This window comes from Eschrichtius robustus, chromosome 4, assembly GCF_028021215.1.
Source record: "Eschrichtius robustus isolate mEscRob2 chromosome 4, mEscRob2.pri, whole genome shotgun sequence".
Taxonomy (NCBI): Eukaryota; Metazoa; Chordata; class Mammalia; order Artiodactyla; family Eschrichtiidae; genus Eschrichtius; species Eschrichtius robustus.
In genome coordinates, this window is record NC_090827.1 from 41,745,599 (window position 1) to 41,768,820 (window position 23,222).

Here is a 23,222-nt window from a genome sequence, read left to right on the forward strand (position 1 = left end):
CAAATCTATCAACTGGTGAATGGATAAGTAAAATATGATATAGTCATACAATGTAATATTATTCAGCAATAAAAAGGAATGAAGTACTGATATATGCTACACATGGATGAACCTTGATAACATTAGGTTAAGTAAAAGAAGCTAGTCACAAAGAGACCACATATTCAATGATTCCATTTCATGTGGAATGTTCAGAATAGGCAATCTATAGAAAGACAGATAGAAAGTCAATTCGTGGTTTCCTAGGGCTGGGAAGGATGAGGGGTGAGGGTGAAAGGGTTCAGGGTTTTTTCTTGGGGTGATGAAATGCTCCAACACTGATTATGGTGATGGGTTCACAACTCTGTGAACATACTAAAAACTATTGCATTGTATACTTTAAATAGGTGAATTATATGATATGTGAATTATATTTAATGAAGCTTTTACCAAAAAAAGTTGCTAAAAATAATAGTCCTGATTAAATGAGTGAATGGCTGCGGTTTTTATTTTAATATTTACGGAAGATTAAGACTGCATGAATTGGAACTCTGAATATTCAAATTTTAAAAGTTCAGATTTCCAATTTAAAATAGTGTAGAAGTGGATTTCTGGTTCTTTAATATTTGTGAAGTTCACATATTGGCCTGTCCCAACTGGAGAGAATTGGTAATAATCTGAGCTGCGCTTACTGACTTCCATTTCATGTGCCATGTGCGTCAACCCTAACCCTCATAGCCCTGCAATTATTCTCATTTGAAAATGTGGAAACTGAAGTTGCCAGAGGGTAACTAACTTGCCCAGGATCACAAGACCAGCAAAGGGCAGAACTGGGACTGGAACTCAGCTTGGTCTGACTCCAATCTCCTGCTCAAGATGGCTTTTCACAACAGCACATTCCTGATCTACCTTTTTTAAAAAAATAAATTTATTTATTTCTTACTTTATTTATTTTTGGCTGTGTTGGGTCTTCGTTACCACGCGTAGGCTTTCCTGATCTTTTTTTTTTTTTAATTATTTATTTTTGGCTGTGTTGGGTCTTCGTTTCTGTGCGAGGGCTTTCTCTAGTTGTGGCAAGCGGGGGCCACTCTTCATCGCGGTGCGCGGGCCTCTCACTATCACAGCCTCTCTTGTTGCGGAGCACAGGCTCCAGACTCGCAGGCTCAGTAGTTGTGGCTCACAGGCCTAGTTGCTCCGCGGCATGTGGGATCTTCCCAGACCAGGGCTCGAACCCATGTCCCCTGCATTGGCAGGCAGATTCTCAACCACTGCGCCACCAGGGAAGCCCCCTGATCTATCTTTTAAAATAAATAGTAAAAGAAAGTAAAAACATCACATGTCTATTAATAAGTCAAAATTTTGCTTGTAAAAAAAAAACTGCAATGAAATAGAAAGGGGAAGATGTATTTAGAAGTACAGGTTTTATATGACTTTAAACTGTTCTTTATACCCTTGGGTGACAGTTGATTGGGAAATTAATGACAATATTCTAAGACATAAAGCCTCTGGTATGACGGCTTCAATAATAAAGGGGTTTGTATTTAACTAGGGCTAGAAGATTCTTAATCTCTAAATATGATACATGGGAAATAAAAACGAAAAATGATCTTTCAATAAAAAGCTGTAAGAAAGTCTCCCAAACATAGATTTGGCATTGATAGTAGTACAGCTAATTAAGCTGGAGGAATCAAGAGGGAAAAAAGAATAAGCAGAAGAAATTTCCAATAATAACTCCAGGTAAAAGACACACTGATAATTCCACAGGAATAATTCTGACTACTAGACAAATTGTAAAAGGATTTAGAGAGAACAGAATATCTCCAAACTTTTCTTCCTTTTTCCCAGAAACAAACAGCATTGTTTAGAGGAAAGACCTCTCACTGGTTCTCTCTCCTCAAACTTTACGATGTTAATCAACTAAAGGCAAATAAAGCTGCAAAAAATATGTAAGTTGAGAGTACTCTGTTAAGATCAAATAAAAAATACAATAAATAGCAAATAAAAATGTAAGCCCTTACACTGTAATAGGGAAAAAGAAATGTCTCTTGCTTTCTGTTTCTCTCCATAAATACCATTAACATGCGGGAGTCAAACTGTATTAAGGGGTAAGTTAAGTGATTTCCATCTCTGGTAAGGACAACTGACAACATGAAGTTCTTAACTGTTTCAGGCATTCATACCATGTTGCCTACTGGCAGAAATTAAGTCATAAATGGACAAAGAGATTAACAAATGGTAATCAATATTGTTATTATTTTGAAAGACCAAAACAAAGCATAAGATATTAGATCTATACCATGTGTTTCCAAAGCTATTTCCTAAGTCAATGCATCACAACTGTTGGAGAAAAACTGAATATTCAAAAACTCTTGATTTATTACTCCTTTCCTGAGTATTGAGGAAAACTGTCATTCTTTGATATAAGCTAAGGGAAGACCAAGTAATGTGGTTTGAGAATCACTGCCAAAAAGGAGACAAACCATAAACAGAGAAATTTTCGAATCCTTGCAAGAACAAGAACTGAACAGGGAATATATCTCCAAACACATCCTCTTCAAAAAGTGAAAAACTCAATGGATTTTCAAGACTCATTGTGGAATTTAACTTCCAAAGTGTTAACATATGTTTCTTCAAAGCATTAGCAGGCGCTGATTGGTAGGGAAGCTAAGTGATTTCTGTGGGTTAGTGAAATAGCTACTGGCACCTGAATTTAATAATAAGGAAAGGAAAGCTGATTTGACCTTTAAGAGTCTATAGTAAACAAGACATGGACATCTTACTGTGAAGCCACAGAATCTTTTCACATCTTGGAAAAAAGAATGCTTAAGGATTTTCTTGAGTTCAAAGACACCCTAATACATGACTGTGGGGAACTACACCTGTAGGTTTTAGAGACACCGTTCAAAACTTTAATAGGGGGAGGAGTCAAGATGGCGGAGTGGGAAGGCGCAGAGTTACCGTCTCCCCACAACTAGGGCACCTGCCGGCTGCTGGTGGGGGACTCTGACCCCCAAGGAGATGGGAGGAACCCCAGAATGAACTGGTAGGGCAAAGGGGGACTGAGGCGGGGAGAAGTGGAGGCCAGACAGGATGGGTGCCCCTGAGGCCAGGGAGATCAGGAGAGGCAGGGGGGAGGGGCCCTCCCAGACCCCAGACCGGAGGAGCACGAGAGGGCGTTTGCCCTGCCCACTCGAGCCCAGGAAGCCTTCTGGGCTCCCAGGTGAGGTCCCCTGCCCTCTGAGACCAGGGGTGGGGACACGCCTGGGCCCCTGCTCTTCCTTGAGCCTAAGCCCCACCTCCCACAGCCCCCAGGGCCTTTTCCAGCCCTGAGGGTCCTAAGCATTGGCCCCACCCACCATCCAACCTTATCCTTGATTAGGCCCTTCTCTCCACAGCCAAGTCCTTCCCCCTGCCACCTTTTTTTTTTTTCTTTTCCCTCCTCTTTTTTACTACTGTGGTACCTTGCAGTTGTTGATTCATCTATATTTTTATTTTTACATTCTTTCTAATACATCTGTTAATTTCCTAGTCTAATTTTATCTTTTACTTTGTTATTATTTTCTTTTTTTTTTTTTGCCACCCCACGTGGCTTGCGGGATCTTGATTTGCGAGCCCGGGGTCGGGCAGAAGCTCCTGAGGTGGGAGCTCCAAGTCCGAACCACTGGACCAACAGAGAACCTCAGACTCCAGGGAATATTCATCAGAGTGAGGTCTCACAGAGTTCCTCATCTCAGCACCAAGACCCAGCTCTACCCAATAGCTTACAAACTCCAGTGTTGGAAGCCTCAGGTCAAACAGCCACTAAAACAGGAACACAATCCCACAGATAAACAAAGAAAAAAATTGGAATGGCAAAACAATATGTCACAGGTGAAGAAGCAAGGTAAAAACTTACAAGACCAAATAAATGAAGAGGAAATAGGCAATCTACATGAAAAAGAATTGAGAGTAATTATAGTAAAGATGATCCAGAATCTCGGAAACAGAATGGAAGCACAGAATGAGAAAATATAAGAAATGTTTAACAAAGACCTAGAAGAACTAAAGAACAAAAAAGCAGGGATGAACAACACAATAACTGAAATGAAAAACACACTAGAAGGAATCAATAGTAGAATAACTGAGGCAGAAGAATGGATAAGTGACCTGGAAGACAGAATGGTGGAAATCACTGCCGTGGAACAGAATAAAGAAAAAAGAGTGAAAAGAACTGAAGACAATCTCAGAGACCTCTGGGACAACACTAAATGCACCAACATTCGAATTATAGGGGTCCCAGAAGAAGAGAAAAAGGGTCTGAGAAAATATTTGAAGAGATTATAGTGGAAAACTTCCCTAACATGGGAAAGGAAATAGTCACCCAAGTCCAGGAAGCACAGAGAGTCGCATACAGGATAAACCCTAATAAAAACACACCAAGACACAAATTAATCAAACTAACAAAAATTAAATTCCAAGAAAGAATATTAAAAACAGCAAGGGAAAAACAAAAAATAACATACAAAGGAATCCTCATAAGGTTATCAGCTGATTTTTCAGTGGAAACTCTGCAGGCCAGAAGGGAGTAGCAGGATATACTTAAAGTGATGAAAGAGAAAAACCTACAATCAAGATTACTCTACCCAGCAAGGATCTCACTCAGATTTGATGGAGAAGTCAAAAGCTTTTCAGACAAACAAAAGCTAAGAGAATTCAGCACCACCAAACCAGCTTTACAACAAATACTAAAGAAACTTCTCTAAGCGGGAAACACAAGAGAAGAAAAAGACACACAAAAACAAACCCAAAACAATTAAGAAAATGGTAATAAGAACATACATATCGATGATGACCTTGAATGTAAATGGATTAAATGCCCCAACCAAAAGACACAGGCTGGCTGAATGGATACAAAAACAAGACCCATATATATGCTGTCTACAAGAGACCCACTTCAGACCTACGGACACATACAGACTGAAAGTGAAGGAATGGAAAAAGATATTCCATGCAAATGGAAATCCAAAGAAAGCTGGAGTAGCAATACTCGTATCAGATAAAATAGACTTTAAAATAAAGACTGTTACAAGAGATAAGGAGGGACACTACATAATGATCAAAGGATCAATCCAAGAACAAGATATAACAATTATAAATGTTTATCCACCCAACATAGGAGCACCTCAATACATAAGGCAAATGCTAACAACCATGAAAGGAGAAATCGACAGTAACACAATAATAGCAGGGGACTTTAACACCCCACTTACACCAATGGACAGATCATCCAAACAGAAAATAAATAAGGAAACACAAACTTTAAATGAAACAATAGACCACATTGATCTAATTGATATTTATAGAACATTCCACCGAAAAGTGGCAGAATACACTTCTCAAGTGCACATGGAACATTCTCCAGGATAGATCACATCTGGGGTCACAAATCAAGCCTCGGAAAATTTAGGAAAATTGAAATCGTATCAAGCATCTTTTCTGACCACAACGCTATGAGATTGGAAATCAATTACAGGAAAAAAACCTGTAAAAAACACAAATACATGGAGGCTAAACAGTGTGCTACTAAATAACCAAGAGATCACTGAAGAAATTAAAGAAGAAATTAAAAAATACACAGAAACAAATGACAATGAAAACATGATGACCCAAAACCTATGGGATGCAGCAAAAGCAGTTCTAAGAGGGAAGTTTATAGTAATTCAATCTCACCTCAAGAAACAAGAAAAATCTCAAATAAACAATCTAACCCTACACTTAAAACAACTAGGGAAAGAACAAAGAAAACCCAAAGTCAATAGAAGGAAAGAAAGCATAAAGATCAGAGCAGAAATAAAGGAAATAGAAATGAAGAAAACAATAACAAAGATCAATAAAACTAAAAGCTGGTTCTTTGAGAAGATAAACAAAATTGATAAACCATTAGCCAGACTCATCAAGAAAAAAAGGGAGAGGACGCAAATCAGTAAAATTAGAAATGAAAAAGGAGAAATCACAACTGACACTGCAGAAATACAAAGGATTATAAGAGACTATTACAAACAACTATATGCCAATAAAATGGACAACCACGAAGAAATGGACAAATTCTTGGAAAGGTACAATTTTCCAAGACTGAACCAGGAAGAATTAGAAAATATAAACAGACCTATCACAAGCACTGAAATTGAAACTGTGATTAAAAATCTTCCAACAAACAAAAGTCCAGGACAGGATGGCTTCACAGGCGAATTCTATCAAACATTTAGAGAAGAGCTAACACCGATCTTTCTCAAACTCTTCCAGAAAATTGCAGAGGAAGGAACACTTCCAAATTCATTCTATGAAGCCACCATCACCCTGGTACCAAAACCAGAAAAAGATATCACAAAAAAAGAAAATTATAGACCAACATCACTGATGAATATAGATGCAAAAATCCTGAACAAAATACTAGCAAACAGAATCCAACAGCACATTAAAAGGATAATACACCATGATAAAGGTTGGATTTATCCCAGGGATGCAAGGATTCTTCAATATACACAAATCAATGAATGTGATATACCATATTAACAAATTAAGGAATAAAAATCATATGATCATCTCAATAGATGCAGAAAAAGCTTTTGACAAAATTCAACACCCATTTATAAAAACTCTCTAGAAAATGGGCACAGAGGGAACCTACCTCAACATAATAAAGGCCATATATGACAAACCCACAGCAAGCATCATACTCGATGGTGAAAAACTGAAAGCATTTCCACCAGGATTAGGAACAAGACAAGGATGTCCACTCTCACCACTCTTATTCAACATAGTTTTGGAAGTCCTAGCCACAGCAATCAGAGAAGAAAAAGGAACACAAATTGGAAAAGAAGAGGTAAAACTGTCACTATTTGCCGATGACACGATACTATACATAGAAAATCCTAAAGATACCACCAGAAAACTACTAGAACTAACCAATGAATTTGGTAAGGTTGCAGGATACAAAATTAATGCACAGAAATCTCTGGCATTCCTATACACCAACAATGAAAAATCAGAAAGAGAAATTAAGGAAACACTCCCATTTACCATTGAAACATAAAGAATAAAATACCTAGGAATAAACCTGCCTATGGAGGTGAAAGACTTGTACTCTGAAAACTATAAAACACTGATGAAAGAAATTAAAGATGACATAAACAGATGGAGAAATATACCATGTTCTTGGATTGGAAGAATCAATATTGTGAAAATGACTATACTATCAAAGCAATCTACAGATTCAATGCAATCCCTATTGGACTACCAATGGCATTCTTCACAGAATTAGAACAAAAAATCTTACAATTCGTATGGAAGCACAAAAGACCCCGAATAGCCAAAGCAATCTTGAGAAAGAAAAACGGAGTTGGAGGAATCAGGCTCCCTGACTTCAAACTATATCACCAAGCTACAGTAATCAAGACAGTATGGTACTGGCACAAAAACAGAAATATAGATCAATGGTACAGGATAGAATGCCCAGAGATAAACCCACACACATATGGGCACCTAATTTATGACAAAGGAGGCAAGAACATACAATGGAGAAAAGACAGCTTTTTCAGTAAGTGGTGCTGGGAAAACTGGACAGCTACATGTAAAAGAATGAAATCAGAACACTCCCTAACACCATACACAAAAATAAACTCAAAATGGATTAAAGACCTAAATGTAAGGCCAGAGACTATCAAACTCTTAGTGGAAAACATAGGCAGAACACTCTATGACATAAATCACAGCAAGATCCTTTTTGACCCACCTCCTAGAGAAATGGAAATAAAAACACAAATAAACAAATGGGACCTAATGAAACTTAAAAGCTTTTGCACAGCAAAGGAAACCATAAACAAGACGAAAAGACAACCCTCAGAATGGGAGAAAATATTTGCAAATGAAGCAACTGACAAAGGATTAATCTCCAAAATTTACAAGCCGCTCATGTAGCTCAATATCAAAAAACGAACAGTCCAGTTAAAAAATGGGCAGAAGATCTAAATAGACATTTCTCCAAAGAAGACATACAGATGGCCAAGAGGCACATGAAAAGATGCTCAACATCACTAATTATTAGAGAAATGCAAATCAAAACTACAATGAGGTATCACCTCATGCTGGTCAGAATGGCCATTATCAAAAAAGCTAGAAACAATAAATGCTGGAAAGGGTGTGGTGAAAAGGGAACCCTCCTACACTGCTGCTGTGAATGTAAATTGATACAACCACTATGGAGAACAGTATGGAGGATCTTTAAAAAACTAAAAATAGAACTACCATATGACCCAGCAATCCCCTTACTGGGCATACACCCTGAGAAAACCATAATTCAAAAAAAGACATGCACCACAATGTTCATTGCAGCATTATTTACAATAGCCAGGACATGGAACCAACCTAAATGTCCCTCGACAGATGAATGGATAAAGAAGATGTGGCACATATATACAATGGAATATTACTCAGCCATAAAAAGAAACGAAATTGAGTTATCTGTAGTGAGGTGGATGGACCCAGAGTCTGTCATACAGAGTGAAGTAAGTCAGAAAGAGAAAAACAAATACTGTATGCTAATGCATATATATGGAATCTCAAAAAAAAAAAAAAAAAAAAGGTACTGATGAACCTAGTTGCAGGGCAGGAATAAAGAGGTAGGCATAGAGAATGGACTTGATGACATGGGGTGGGAGGGCGAGGCTGGGGCGAAGTGAGAGTAGCATCGACATGTATACACTACCGAATGTAAGAGTTGGCTGGTGGGAAGCAGCATCATAGCACAGGGAGATCAGCTCCGTGCTCTGTGATGACCTAGGGGGTGAGATAGGGAGGATGGGAGGGAGGCTCAAGAGGGAGGGGATACGGGGACATGTGTATACATATGGCTGATTCGCTTTGTTGTGCAACAGAAACTAACACGGTATTGTGAAGCAATTATACTCCAATAAAGATCTATTAAAAAAAAAAAGCAAACCTTAATAGGGCATGGGGGAAAGCTCAACATCCAGTTAACCTAAGGAAAACAGAATCTGCAACTAGGTTAAGAAAGGAGGATGCTAATACTTGATTCTAAATTGCTTCTTTCTACATCTGAGGATAACAGAAATGACTTTTTCTCAGAATTACCTTAAAAAAAAAAGCAATAAGTGGTTGGGGGGGGCGTGAAATAGGCCAAGGGGATTAAGAGGTACAAACTTCCAGTTATAAAATAATTAAGTCACGGGGATGTAATGTACAGCACAGAAAATAGAGTCAATAATATTATAGTAATTTTGTATGGTGACAGATGCTTACTAGACTTACAGTGACCAATTCATAATGTATATAAATGTTGAATCACTATGCTGTATACCTGAAACTAAAATGATATTGTATGTCAACTATACTTCAATTAAAAAATTAAAAGGAAATAACAACTACAAAAAAGGAGATTAAAACTAAGATTTAAATATAAATCCAAGGTTTATTTTTAAAAGGCCTAACTATACCATGTTATAGTCAGAGACCATAAGATACATATGTCAAGTGAAACATACATTCTGGAAGAGCCTGAGACGTTAGTGCACGTCAGAACCGTGGTAGTCTCTCAGTTGTGCCGTCCAGTTTAAAATAATTAATCTGTACAGAGAACATGTTTCCCATATTGGATTGAAATGTTAACCACGTGTCAATGGGTATGGCTGTGTCTAAAACATAGTCATAGGAAACACGACAGGTGAACAGGAACAATCTCTATTAAATAGAATTCAAATATATACAAGAATAAACTTCTAAGGAATTTTAGTACCGCTGAACTTTCTGACTTTAAGTCTTAAAACTAATATATTAATATTAATTCGTTCAAGTCTTGAGTAAATAGTGTAACAAGACACAGTTCCCTGTTAATTTGTTTTTTAGGGAAAAACTAAGGAGACCTCGCTATATGGCAAGATTTCAGATGGAAGTTCTACTACAGGAAAAGGGACTCCTCCCTTTGAAGTGTCAAGTCTGCAGGAGAACAAATCCAGTACAGAGATGGGTTCTTTTCACCCTCCCGGCTTTTAGTGATGACTGTACCCAAGGCTCTGCTAGATAGTCCTAGGACAGACATACCTGTTCCCTGTAAAAGATCATAGAAGTTCCTTGGTGCGCTCTAGTTGAAAAGTCATCTAAATTCAGATTTAATTGGATGGATTTACACTGGCCCAATGCAGTCTTATGAGTCTTTCTCTGAGACCTGATCCATTCTCAGTTCCCAAAGAGTTTAAAGATTGGGGGACTGGGCTTCCCTGGTGGCGCAGTGGTTGAGAATCTGCCTGCCAATGCAGGCGACAGGGGTTCGAGCCCTGGTTTGGGAAGATCCCACATGCCGCGGAGCAACTGGCCCCGTGAGCCACAACTACTGAGCCTGCGAGTCTGGAGCCTGTGCTCCGCAACAGGAGAGGCCGCGATAATGAGAGGCCTGCGCACCGCGATGAAGAGTGGCCCCCGCTCGCGGCAACTAGAGAAAGCCCTCGCACAGAAACGAAGACCCAACACAGCCAAAAATAAATAAATTAATTAATTTAAAAAAAAAAAAAAAAAAAGATTGGGGGACTTCCCTGGTGGTCCAGTGGTTAAGACTCCGTGCTTCCACTGCAGGAGGCATGGGTTTGATCCTTGGTCAGGGAGCTAAGATCCTGCATGCCGCGCGTGAGGCACGGCCAAAAAAAAAAGTCATTCGGAAGATTGGGATGAAGTTACCTGGAGAAGGAACAATACAGAGAAGGACTGGAAAGATACATGACTTTAGAACTGTCTTGGAGGCAAAATAACTAATTAAAATAAAGCTGAAAATATAAACAGTTTTCCCTGGTGGCAACTGTTTTGGTAGATTATTTTTTAACTAATGTTTTTAGGAAAAATTTCTCCATCAGATTAAGTAGCTAAAGCAAAGCTACAAAAGGCAAATATCCTAACAGCATGTAAAATTTGAATATGAAAATGAAAACTCAACTCCAGGTATCCATCTAGAGGAACACTGAAAACATTTCTATTTTTCAGGGTTTCAGGTGTTTTGGGACAATGTTTAAGTTAAGGTTGCGTTGTATGCTCTCAATAAATGAAGATAAAACGATTACATTCTATTTGGGGCTAATCAAATCACCTCAGATTTTCTTTGCAATGATGATGTTCAATAGTGGTAGGAGTAATGCAAATATAAACACTCTTATCACCATCGGTAGGAAGGGGTATGATCTTTCTGAAGAGCAATATGGGCCTTTAAAAAGTTTACGGCTTTTCCATAAAAACAAATGAAATAATGCCATTTGCAGCAAAATGGATAGACCTAGAGATTATCATACTAAGTGCAATATGTCAGAAAGACAAAGAGAAATACCGTATGATATCACTTATATGTGGAATCTAGAATATGACACAAATGAACTTATCTACAAAACAGAAACAGATTCACAGACATAGAGAACAGACTTGTGGTTGCCAAGGGGGAAGGGAGTGGGGGAGGGATGGGATGGATTGGGAGTTTGGGATTAGCACATGCAAACTATATATTACATCAATATATAGAATAGATAACCAACAAGGTCCTACTGTATAGCACAGGGAATTATATTCAATATCCTGTGACAAACCATAACGGAAAAGAATATGCAAAAGAACTTAAATATATATGTGTAACTGCATCACTTTGCTGTAGAGCAGAAATTAACACAACACTGTAAATCAACTATACTTCAATAACTTTTTTTAAAAAGTTTATGGCTTTTTCTCCAAAATGCTACTCCTAAAAATGTATCTTCAGGAGAGAAAAGTGAGGGAAATTTCCATATGAAGATAATTATTGCATTGTTCTTTATAACAGCAAATCCAAGTGATCAACAATAGAGGAATGACAAAATAAATTGACACATTCATACTTTTATAAGCTATGCAGTTATTATCATATTCAACATTTACTGAGTGTCAGGCACTTACTTAAGTGCTTTACTCATTCAGCCTTCACAAGAACCCTATGAAGTAAGTTCTCTTATTTACTGGTCCCACTTTACTGACGAGAAAAGAAAGAAGTTGAGTTACTTTGCTGAGGTCACGAAGCTAGGTCCTGGTACTGGGATTCCAAGCCAGTCCAGCTCCAGAGCCCAAACTATTCAGCATATACTACATTGCTGTTTTGTATGTTACTTTTCAAATGTGATACTGAATTCTATTTTATAATTTTTCTTCCAACGATTTTTGTTTCAATATCCACAGCAAAACTGATCTCTGTTTTTATTTTAGGAGAAATATCTTTTCCTTGTTTCAATATCAACGTTATTTTCCCTTCATAAAAAGGAATATGGAAACTTCCCTTCATTTCCTATCTTCTGAAACAGTTTAAAATCATATTGGGATGATTTGTTAAGGTGTGACAGATGTGCCTTGCAAACCTGAAGGAGAGGGAAGGGAGGGTAGCTCTTTAACAGCTTTATTTCATCAATAATAAATTTTCTTTCAGATTTTCTGTCTTCCGGGGTCAGCTATGGTCACATACTTTCCATTTCATTAAAAAAAATTAACAGCTTTACTGAAGCATAATTTACATGCCATAAAATTTACCTGTTTGAAGCGTACAATTCAATGATTTTTAGTAAATTTACAGTTGTGCAATCATTATCACAATCATTTTCAAACATTCTCATCACCCTAAAAAGATCCCTTCTGCCCATTTAGACTCAATCCCTGCTGCCATCTCCTGCCCCTCCATTTTAATAGTACAAGTCTATAACCTTAATGTTTACAAACAGATGCATCTATTTTATATGGATTAAATAAAAGAGTAGAGTCAAATCTTGAGTCGAATTGTATATAATGTGACTATATTATATTAAAAAGTTCTTTACTTTTGAGAAAACAATGTGGTGCTGTGCACAAGTGGTATAATTTTCTCATCGCTCATTAAAGCTACCTGGTACTCATGGAAAAAAAGCAGTATGATTGTTCTCATTTTCCTATCTTCAGTACTGAGACTTCCAGAAACACTTATTCTTAATAGCCCCATGGGCAGCAAGCAATAGGAAGCAAATACTAAAATATGATCACCCTGCCTTTTGACACATCAGAGATTGCCATTCTTCTTTATTTCACGTTAACCTTGTTCTCTAACAATAAAATAGTTTTAAATAATTTTCATTTTCTTAATTTCTTTTTTTCCCCTAATAAGAGTCTGGCTATTTCTAAACTGGACAAAGTGTTTTACCCATAATGTTCAGGAATTTAGGGCTGAGAATTAAACCCAGCTGACTAGAAGTCCAGCCAATGTATTTTTAGTTAGCATTAAGTAGAAATTTCTTTAATTAGGAAGCATTAGTGTCATCTGATTTCTGATCCTTGCTTCAAAGTTCTCCCCATACAATAGGGAACATTTAGTAAAAGATTAAACTTAATTTAACATGAAAATATTTTTACATGTTCAAACATGCATAATCCAGTCAGGAGGTATTTAGATCTAAGATTAGCAAAACTTCTTTGAGCATCAAGAATTTCTTCCAATGATAAAAGTCAACAGAAAATAGACTCTTGGAGAAGTGGAAAGAGCACTGACTTTGGAACCATAAACATGGGTTGAAATCTATCTTGGCCCTCACTCTGAAGGACTCAGGGAAAGTGAAAGGAGAGCCACGGATCTCTGCATGCTGCTGATAAGCCTAACATTCACTGCCTTTCCACCATAATCCGCCTTCAGGACTAACTGATCTTTTCACCCAGCCTCAGATGCTTCTTCTGTGGTCCTCCCTGGCCTCGGGATCACCAAGAACTGCACCCTCTCCTTGATCTCAATGTTAAGCAGCTCACCTTCCCAGAACATTAATTGTCTCTCTCCCAACTCCTTATAGCAAAAATGCCAATTCCAATATTTTTCAACACTATTAGGATTTATAATCCACTGATTTTTACCTTGCTTTACTCTCTGCACAGCGCCCCCCCCCTCATTCCTTACTTCCCTCCTTTCCAGCTGAAGTTCCTGATGTATCATTATAATCACTCCCTTCTCCCTCCCTCTTCACCACATGCTCGTCAGAAACCCTCAACCCGGTTACAGTCAACCTTCTGCCCTCTCTATGCTTCCACCCATGTTACTGAACGCTGCTTGTGAACACACAACTGTGCCAATTTCACTTCAAATTCAAGTGGATACTTTTCTGTGCTCAGCAGTCATATTTCTCCGGTCCATTCATCTCCCACACTCAGTTCACTCCTTCTTAAGTCCTCAACACTTCCCTTCCCATCCTCAGCAGATGATGTCTTTCCTAGTTCACTGAGGAAATGAAAGCCATCAGCAGACGACATCTCCCACCAGCGGGCATCTGTGCCCATATGCTTGCTTGTGCTCTTGCAGGAAAGACCAGTCTGTGCTCCAATCTAAGCATCCTCACCCCCAACTAGTGAGTTAGGCTCAGTCCTCTCCTGTCTGTCAAAGACACCACTTCAGTAATTCTCTCACTTTCTCTCCTGCATCATCAATTTCCCCCTCTTTGCTGGATAATTCCATCAGCACACAAACATGATGTAATTTCCCTCATCTTAAAACAAAACAAGAACTAAAAACTCCGCACCACCCAGGTTCTTCTGCCCGCTGTGTCTCTACTTCCTTTAATAGCAAACCTACTCTTAAAAATTGCCTATATTTGCTGTCTCCAATTACTCTCCTCTTTCTCTTGAATCCATTTCACGATACCAAATCCAATGGTCAGTTCTTCATTGTTTGCAGCATTTGGCAGCCAATCACTTCTTCCTTCTTGAAACACTTTCTCTACATACTTGGCTTCCAGAATACTTCTGTCAGTTCTCTGCCTTCCTCTCTGCTTTCCTCTCAGTCTCTTATTGGTTCCTTCTTATCTCATCCCAACTTTGGTGTGATCAGGCCTTAAAACTCACAGAGGGTTTTATTTATGTTCACTCCCTAGGTGACCTAGGTGACCTAGGGAGTGTTCACTCCCTAGGTGACCTTATCTCATCTCTTGGCTTTAAATACTATGACATGCTGACAGCACCCTGATCTAGCCCTTCAGTTTGTGGAATCTCCTCATTCCAGATTGGTATATTCAACTGCCTAGTGGACATCTCCAGTTGGACATCTATCAAGCATCTTTTTTTAAAAAAAAATACTTTACTTGTTTATTTTTGGCTGTGTTGGGATCTTGGGATCTCCGTTGCGGCGTGCGGGACCTTTCGTTGCGGCGTGCAGGCTCTTCCTTGAGGTGTGTGGGCTTCTCCCTAGTTGTGGCGGGTGGGCTCCAGAGCACATGGGCTCTGTAGTTTGTGGCACGTGGGCTCTCTAGTTGAGGCGTGTGGGCTCAGTAGTTGCGGTGCACGGGCTTAGTTGCCCCGTGGCATGTGCGATCTTAGTTCCCCGACCAGGGATCGAACCCGCGTCCCCTGCACTGGAAGGCGGATTCTTAACCACTGGACCACCAGGGAAGTCCCTATCAGGCATCTTAAACTTAACATGCCTATGAATGAACTTCTTGTCTACCCCTCAACAACCTCCTCCTCCTACAGTGCACCCCATCTCAGTAAATGGATAGCCTACACTTCCGGGGGCTCAGGCCAAAAACCTTGGAGTCATTATTGACTCCTACCCACAACCAATCCATCAGCAGGTCCCATTCGCTCTGCCTTCAAAATGCAACCAGAATCTGCCACTTCTTACCATTTCTGTCTCAATGGCCCTGGTCCAAAGCCACCATCACCTCCTGCCCAAATGACTGCAATAGTTTTCTGACTGGTCTCCCTGTTTCTACCCCCGACCATTCTCAATCCAGTAGCCGATGGAATCCATTTAAAACTTTAAGTCAGGTCAAAATGTTGCCATTCTATTTAGAATAGAAACCAAAGGCCTCACAGGAGCCTATGAGGGCCCACGTGGTCTGGCCTTGTTCCTTGTCTGACCTCATTTCCTATCACTGGAGCCCCTGGCCCACTCTGCTCTAGCTTCAGTGTTTCTCAAATATCCCAAACACACCCCTGCTCAGGAACCTTGTAAGTTATGCTCTGTGCTTCAACCTCTTTATCCCAGATAACCCCTTGGCTCACTGCCTCTCTTTCCTCAAATTCCTGCTCAGAAATCACCTCAGCGGTGCCTCCCCTGACTGCTCTATTTAAAAGTGATGCCCACCCCAGCATCCCTATCCTGTTTTACTTTTCTCCAAAGAACTTGTCATGATCTGACCTAAAATTAGAATATAAACTCCATGATGCCGGGCTTCTTCTATGTTGTTACCCCACTATTCTAGAACAGCACCTGGCATGGGCACTGAGAACGTGACTGCTACATAAATGAGTGTTGACCCTGGACCTGGGAGGCTGCCAGAGCATGGAGGCAGATTTCTAGACAACAAATCAGGAGATTTAGATTAAAATCTGATTACTAGTCTAGGAAATAGAAGCAACGCCCAGCTTTGCTAGTGAACAGTATGATACAACTCGTTAAGTCATTTAACCTCCAAGATCCTCAGTTTCCTCATTTATAAAACAGAAATGAAAACATGCGTCCCTCACGGAGTCAACGTGTGGATGAAAATGTTACGCAAACGTAAAATACTATCAAGCTTCTGTAACTGATCACGTTAAACTGTTTAGAATCAATTTAACATTTGTAGACACTAGTTCATTCTTTTTGTAAACCAAAAAAAAAAAAAACCTTGAATTATAACAAAGATTTTAAACAGTCCTTCCTGCTCTAGAATTTTTAATTGTCTACACTATTAATTATACACATTAGTATCTTAACACTGGTATCTAACTTCAGGCCTCATGGCTATAATTATTTTTGTTTTCTATTCTGAGACCTTATCTATTCTCTTCTAAATAGGGACAGAAGAGACTTGGTATCCTGAGGTCTTTGGTACTTTCATTTGGCTCTGGAACTATCCTTCCTACAGCCGACAACCAGGCAAAGCTGAGGTGGGATCTCATAGAGGCAGCAATAAGAGCCAGCTTCCTTAGGAAATAAAACATCAGTAAAACGTCAAGACAGTCCAAAGGGTATCTAGAGAATGTGGACCCCACCAAAGCACAGCTGGCAAGAGTGGCATCTGAAAGCGCAAGAGGCATCTTCTCTAAATTCTACTTTTATTTCAAGTTACATAACGAGAAATATCAATACTTCTTTTAAGTTAGTTTAGTTCTTCACAGAAATGACTTAATCGTGATTCAAAATGATGGCATCACCATTCAGTGAGAGATAATATAAAAAACAAGAAATGTTTCTTAGTCACCTATAAATGTGCTTTTTATACTATTGTAACAAACTCATTGAATTAATTGCCAAGGGGGAAAAAGTTATCTCCTGACTAAAGAATATGGTTCCTATTATCAGATGATGTGAGCTATGTAGTTCATCTTTTTTTTTTCCCCACACCTTGATCTTGAAAGCTTCAAGTTAAATAAATTCTTGATTTCAGTAACTGTAATAATCCCATTCTTGATATTTGCAAGTATAAGCTCCCCCTTACTCCCACAGGCTTTCTAATCCCGTTCATTTTATGTACCCATGATGCCCTCCTGTGCCAAGCAACAGGCATGGAACGTTAGAGTCTCAATAACTGTCGCAGCATTGCCATGTTTTTAAAAACAGCAGCAACACTTGCTCAGCACTTAGGTTCTGTGTCTTGTCTAACTTTAAAAGTTCTCAAAACCAGTCTGTGGCAGAGCCAGGAAAGGGGCTCAACACTCTGGACCAGGACCCAGCGCTCTGCCCTCGGGTCTCAGAGCCACCCGCCCCTCCTTTTGTAATGAACAGGGTACCAATCATAAGGCAAAACCTCCAGGGTTACTTCCTTACTCTGCCTCTCTAGGACTAGACTGTCAGCTCCTGGGGGGCAGGCACCCCCATGATTCATGCTCCTTTATAGGTCCTGCTCCTTGTACACAATAAACATCCAATAAATATTCCCTGACTTAGGGAGGCAAGGAACCAGTTACAACAGGTAGAGATTGAAGCAGCAAAGGGAAAGTGAGAAAGCAGGACACATTGGTCAGCTAAATGACTGGCTTATTTCCTCTTTTTTATCTTCTCCTGTCAGTCCTGTAGCCGTTCTCGAAGCCAAAGACTTGGGGCAGCCCTCTGCACAGTCCTTCGCGACCCAAGCTCAGGGACCTGCCCTGGACTGTTCACCCTCGGCCGGGGGGCGGGGGAGAAGATGGGAGCAACTAGGGCAAGTCCCTGAGATGTGGCAGAGGGAGCCTGTGAGCCTGGCCTCGGCCCACACCGGGGTCTCTGCACTGTGAGCCCTGCTCCTTCCAGCGCCCTCCCCCAACGGCCCCTCCTCCCCCCACAGGCAGGAAGCCCAGGCACCCTGCTCTGCCCGGACAGCAGGCGGCGCCTCGGGCCCTAGCTCCGCCCCCTGGGTCCTGCAGCTGCACCCTTCAGTATCTGGGCTGGCCAGGGTGAGGACCAAAGGACAGGAGGGGGCGAAGCCGAGGATCCAGCTAGGAGGAGAAGCGGGCCCCGCCCCTCTCCCCCCCCCCCCCCGCCCCCACCCCCACCCCGGGGCGGGCCTCGCCCTGGGAGCCTGAGTCCAGAAGGCAGGAAGTGCTGGCTCTGAGGACAGAAACATGGGCCCTGCGGGCTGCGTCTTCCTGCTGCCCCTTCTGCTGGGGATCTCAGGTGAACCCCTGGGGTGAGGAGAGTCCCAGGCGGGGGCTGCACAGGGCCTGGGGTGTGGGCCGCCCTTGGCAATAAGAAGCCGTCCTGGGTGTCCCGCGGTCAACCTTTTCTCTTCCTAGGCACAGATGAGGAGGAACCAAAGAATCTCGTGACGTCAAGTAAGGCGCCCCAGCCAGGGCCAGCATGGGGGGGGCGGGGGGATGGGGCGAAGGAGGAGGGAGGAGGGGACACCAGTGTGGGGAGGGGGCAGGCCTCCCAGGACTTTCTCCACTTTGTCCGCAGTCTGTGGGCAGCCCGCGGTCTTACCTGGCGCTGCCTCAGGCACGGAGGCCAACGTGGGGCAGTGGCCCAGGCAGGTCAGCAACCACCAGGGCTTGTTTCACATCTGTGTGGCCACCCTCATCTGAAAGCAGTGGGTACTGACAGTGGCAAGCTGCTTCTGGTGAGTGCGGGGCCTTGCTTCGGGCAGACCCATCAGGGATGAGGGTGACTGGACCTCCTGAGCTGAGGTCAGAGAGGAGTTTACCTTGCACTGCCCAATACAGTATCTGTGCCTAAGAAGTGGGTCCAGATGTTTCCTGCCCTAGCTCTCAGCTCAATACGACTACTCTTAGACTTCGGGTTTCTTTACATCTGACAATCATCTTGACTGAAATGAGTGCCTAGAAAATGTCACACACCCCCGCCACCCCCCATCTAATTCTCTACCCAAGGAGACATTCCCCAGGGGGAGCCACTCCCTCTACTGCATGCCCAACATCCTCACACCACTCTGGATGCACAGTTCTGAGCCCTCTTCACTCTCCCTAGGTGGCCTCATCTATTCCCATGGTTTAAAATGTCATAGATTTGTTAACATCCACATGTACATCACTAGCACTGAACTCTAATTCTGATGCATTTCCATTCAGATATCTCACTGGTATCTCAAAGATGATGTAATCAAAAGAGAACTAAAATTCTACCACCAGCAATATCCCCAAACCTTTTCTCTCCCTTTCTTCCCATCTCATTCAACAACACAGCCAGTTGCTCAAGCCAGAAATATGAAGCCTCACTTTCCCTCACCCTTCATATTCACTGCACACACGAATTCTTCAGTTTTACTTCCACAGAATACTTTGACTCCAGCACAAATGTTCTGGACCACTGCAACAGCAAAATAAGTTTTGCTACCTTCATACACACAACAAAGTGATTTTTTTTAAAAGTCAGAGGCAGGATCATGTCATTCCCTCCTTCAAATCCTCCAGTCGCTGCTCAGGCACCTAGAATAAAACCTATAAGCCATGAATTGCCAGGTATCTGCTCATTTCCCTAACATCATCCCATTCTACTCCAGGTATACTTCAGTTCCTAGAAACTGCCAAGCTCTTTCTTACGCTCAGCGCCTTTGCATACGCTATTCCCTCTGGAATGCTCTTCCTTATAGCTCTTCTCATGGCTGACTCCCACCTTGTGGGACTCAGTTGAAAAGTTACCTCTTCAACGAGACCTTCCCCGATCACCAATTCATAGGCTCTTCGCCCATCTTTTACTCTCTACCTCAAAATCCTGTTTTCTTCATAAAATTTATCACAATTTAAAATTTTATACCTGTTTACTTGTGTGTTCTCTCCCTCCCTCCCTCCCTCTCCTCCACCCTCTCTCTCTCTCTCTCTCTCACACACACACACACACACACACACACACACACAATCCTTGAGACCAAAAGCCCTGTGAGAGCCAGATCATGTCTAAGTCTCATTTATATTTTCAGGCGATGCTCAGCACTTATTGAAGGAACATATGCTTAGGAAGAGCTAGACAAAAAATACAACCTCCAGAACTCTGGGCTCTGCTGTGACACTCCATGACAGAGTCACAAGAAACCCACGGTACTTGTTCTGCTCCTCTTCTTCTCAGGTCTAAGGACACCAGAAAATACAAGGTATTGGTGGGGTCACTTCAGGTCTCTGGTCACCAAGACTCCAAAACGATGATCATCACCGTGTCCAGGATTGTTCCGTACCCCGACTTACAGAGAAATGCATCCAGCGCCATTCCTGTGGCAGAACTGGCCCACCTGGTTTCCTTTGGCCCCACTGTCCTGCCCATCTGCCTCCCTTCATCGGCAGTCCAGCTGAAGAACTCAACCTCCTGCTGGGTGACTGGATGGGGCAATTCTGGGATATCCCAATGTGAGGATAAGTAGACTTTCTGAGCTGTTTCCTCCACTGACAGTCCCTCCCCCTACTCTCTATCCCACTCCTGGCACCAGATACGGTGCGCTCTCGCTCTCTGGCAATTAATCCGAGGTACTGTGGACTTCAGTTCTCCTCGACCCCCAGCTTCCCTCTGCCTCCTTCATACTTCTGCTGCTGTAATTGCTTTGCTTATTTACATCTGCTTCTGCTCTTGTTTCACAATACTACTAAGACCTTAAAAGTAAAAAGGACAGGGCAATGAATTTAAGGAGAGTTGTCAGTTCTCCTTCGGCACCTGGGTAGAGTGTGTGTGGGTAGGTGGGTAGGGGGAAGTAGACACAAAGATGGGTCCAGGAAAGTTAAGAGTGCTCAGCAGGTCCCAAGTCAGACTAGGAGAGTAGGGCTTCATGTATCAATAGTCCTTTTTTTTTTTTTTAATTTATTTATTTTTATTTTTGGCTGCATTGGGTCTTCATTGCTGCATGCAGGCTTTCTCTGGTTGCAGCGAGCGGGGGCTACTCTTCATTGTGGTGCACAGGCGTCTCATTGCGGTGGCTTCTCTTGTTGCAGAGCACGGGCTCTAGCCACGTGGGCTTCAGTAGTTGTGGCGCACGGGCTTAGTTGCTCCGCGGCATGTAGAATCTTCCCAGACCAGGGCTCGAACCCGTGTCTCCTGCATTGGCAGGCAGATTCTTCATGACTGTGCCACCAGGGAAGCCCTCAATAGTCTTGACTCTTCTTAATCCATTAGATCCACCTTCTTATGTTCTATGGAATATAAAAATATATTCCAAAGCCAAACAACTTAATCCTACATCTTTCATGATTTTAGGTTTTTCTGAATCAAAAGATTCTTCTGTTTTTTGTGGTACAGCAGGAGCAACTGCCATCAGTCTTGTTCAGACCCAGGGAACTCAGCCTTTAGACCATTTGCCAAACCAGAAATCAGAGTGCTGCCTGTTATGGGGGCAGAAACTTGAAATCAGAGCTATCCCTGAAAATCAAAGGCATGAAAGCTCTATCCATAGCTGAAAGTTGCTTCCTAATTTTTTAAGACAACTTTGACTCTTTTTGACCTTACAGCTATGAAACCATCTTATACACTGAAGGAGCTAAAAGTGCCCCTCGATGATCTCCAGACATGCAATAACTGCTACAGAAAGAAAGCTCGTTGCATGGAGTCGAGCCCATCAGTGAAGCCATGATCTGCTCCAGGCTCCCAGTGGGGCAGACAATCAGTGCATAGTAAGAATCCATCCTATAGGCACCTTTCAGAGCCCTTCCATTCCCCAGTGTGCTTCCTCCATGTCTCGTAGCTTCGGGGTCCTTGCGTGAACCCAGAAGTGTCTGGATAGGCCCTAACTCCACCGCTCGTGGCTAAATTATTGGAGTCTCTCCCTTTGCCCCGTGCATGGCCCAGCCATCTTTCCTCTCTTCCCCAGGGCAGTAGAGGAGATCCCCTGAAGTGTAAAGTGGAGGATTTCTGGGTCCTGGCAGGAGTGGTGAGCTGGGAATCAAACTGCATTGGAACCAATGAGCCTGGAGTATTTACAAACATCAGTTTCTACAAGTCTTGGAATGAGAAGTCAGCCATCTCGCACGCTGACCTCAGGCCGGACTTCTCCGGGCTCTTCCCCGTTGTGCTTCTGCCTCTCATTTTCCCAGGGCTACCCTAACTGGCTGAGGTCAGTATGGCCAAGGTGAAGTGGGAATTAAGAATGACGGAGAAAGTGGAAATTCTAGAAGTTGAGGATTTTGAGGAGATTCCGAAGCTTCAGCAAGACAGATGCAGTTCTGCTACCTCTGGGTGCAGCCCCCAGGAGCCCAGTCTGCTTGCTGCCTTGTCTCCTGTAGGTCAACCTGAGAAGCAAGGTCCCCGGCATGAATAAAGTTTGGTTGGTTCTAACTATTACTTCTCATATTCATTTATTTATTTGTTTATTTGTTTATGAAACTGGAGTCAGGGCCTTGGGAAATACAGAAGCAAAGAACTTTAGGGCTGAAAGGGATCTGGAAATCACCTGACCCAACCAATTCCTCACATTCTAAAGAAGAAGTAGCTAGGGTACATAGAGGTTAACTAGTGTGCCCTTGGCTGAACTCAAGATGAAAACCACCCAGTCTGGGACTAGACTGGGTTCTGAAGAAAAAGCAGGGACTCAGAAGATTAGAAGGTTTCAGTTGAAGCACGCCAGGCAAAAGGAGCCTAGGGCAGTGTATCGGCTATCTACTGCTGTATAACAAATTACCCCGAAGCATAACGGCTGAAGACAGCAAATGTTTACTGTCTCTCGGTGTCTGTGGGTCAGTAATCAGGGAGGGCCTAGCCAGGTAGTTCTGGCTCAGGGTCTTTCAAGAGGCTGCTGCTGTAAACTGTAGTCACCTCCAAGCTTAACTGGAAAGGACCTGCTTCAAGCTCACTCACA

The 23,222-nt window shown here is 41.9% G+C and overlaps 1 protein-coding gene and 1 long non-coding RNA gene across 8 annotated transcripts in view; one reads left to right on the forward strand and one right to left on the reverse strand.

Moving 5' to 3' along the window:
- SH3D19 (SH3 domain containing 19) overlaps positions 1-23,222 on the reverse strand; it is a 179,475-nt gene that overhangs the window by 116,106 nt on the left and 40,147 nt on the right. The window lies entirely within an intron of this gene.
- LOC137763631 (uncharacterized) lies at positions 20,525-22,651 on the forward strand. Its single transcript, XR_011073826.1, has 3 exons — positions 20,525-20,790; positions 21,880-22,041; positions 22,239-22,651. It is a non-coding gene; the product is annotated as an uncharacterized lncRNA (long non-coding RNA).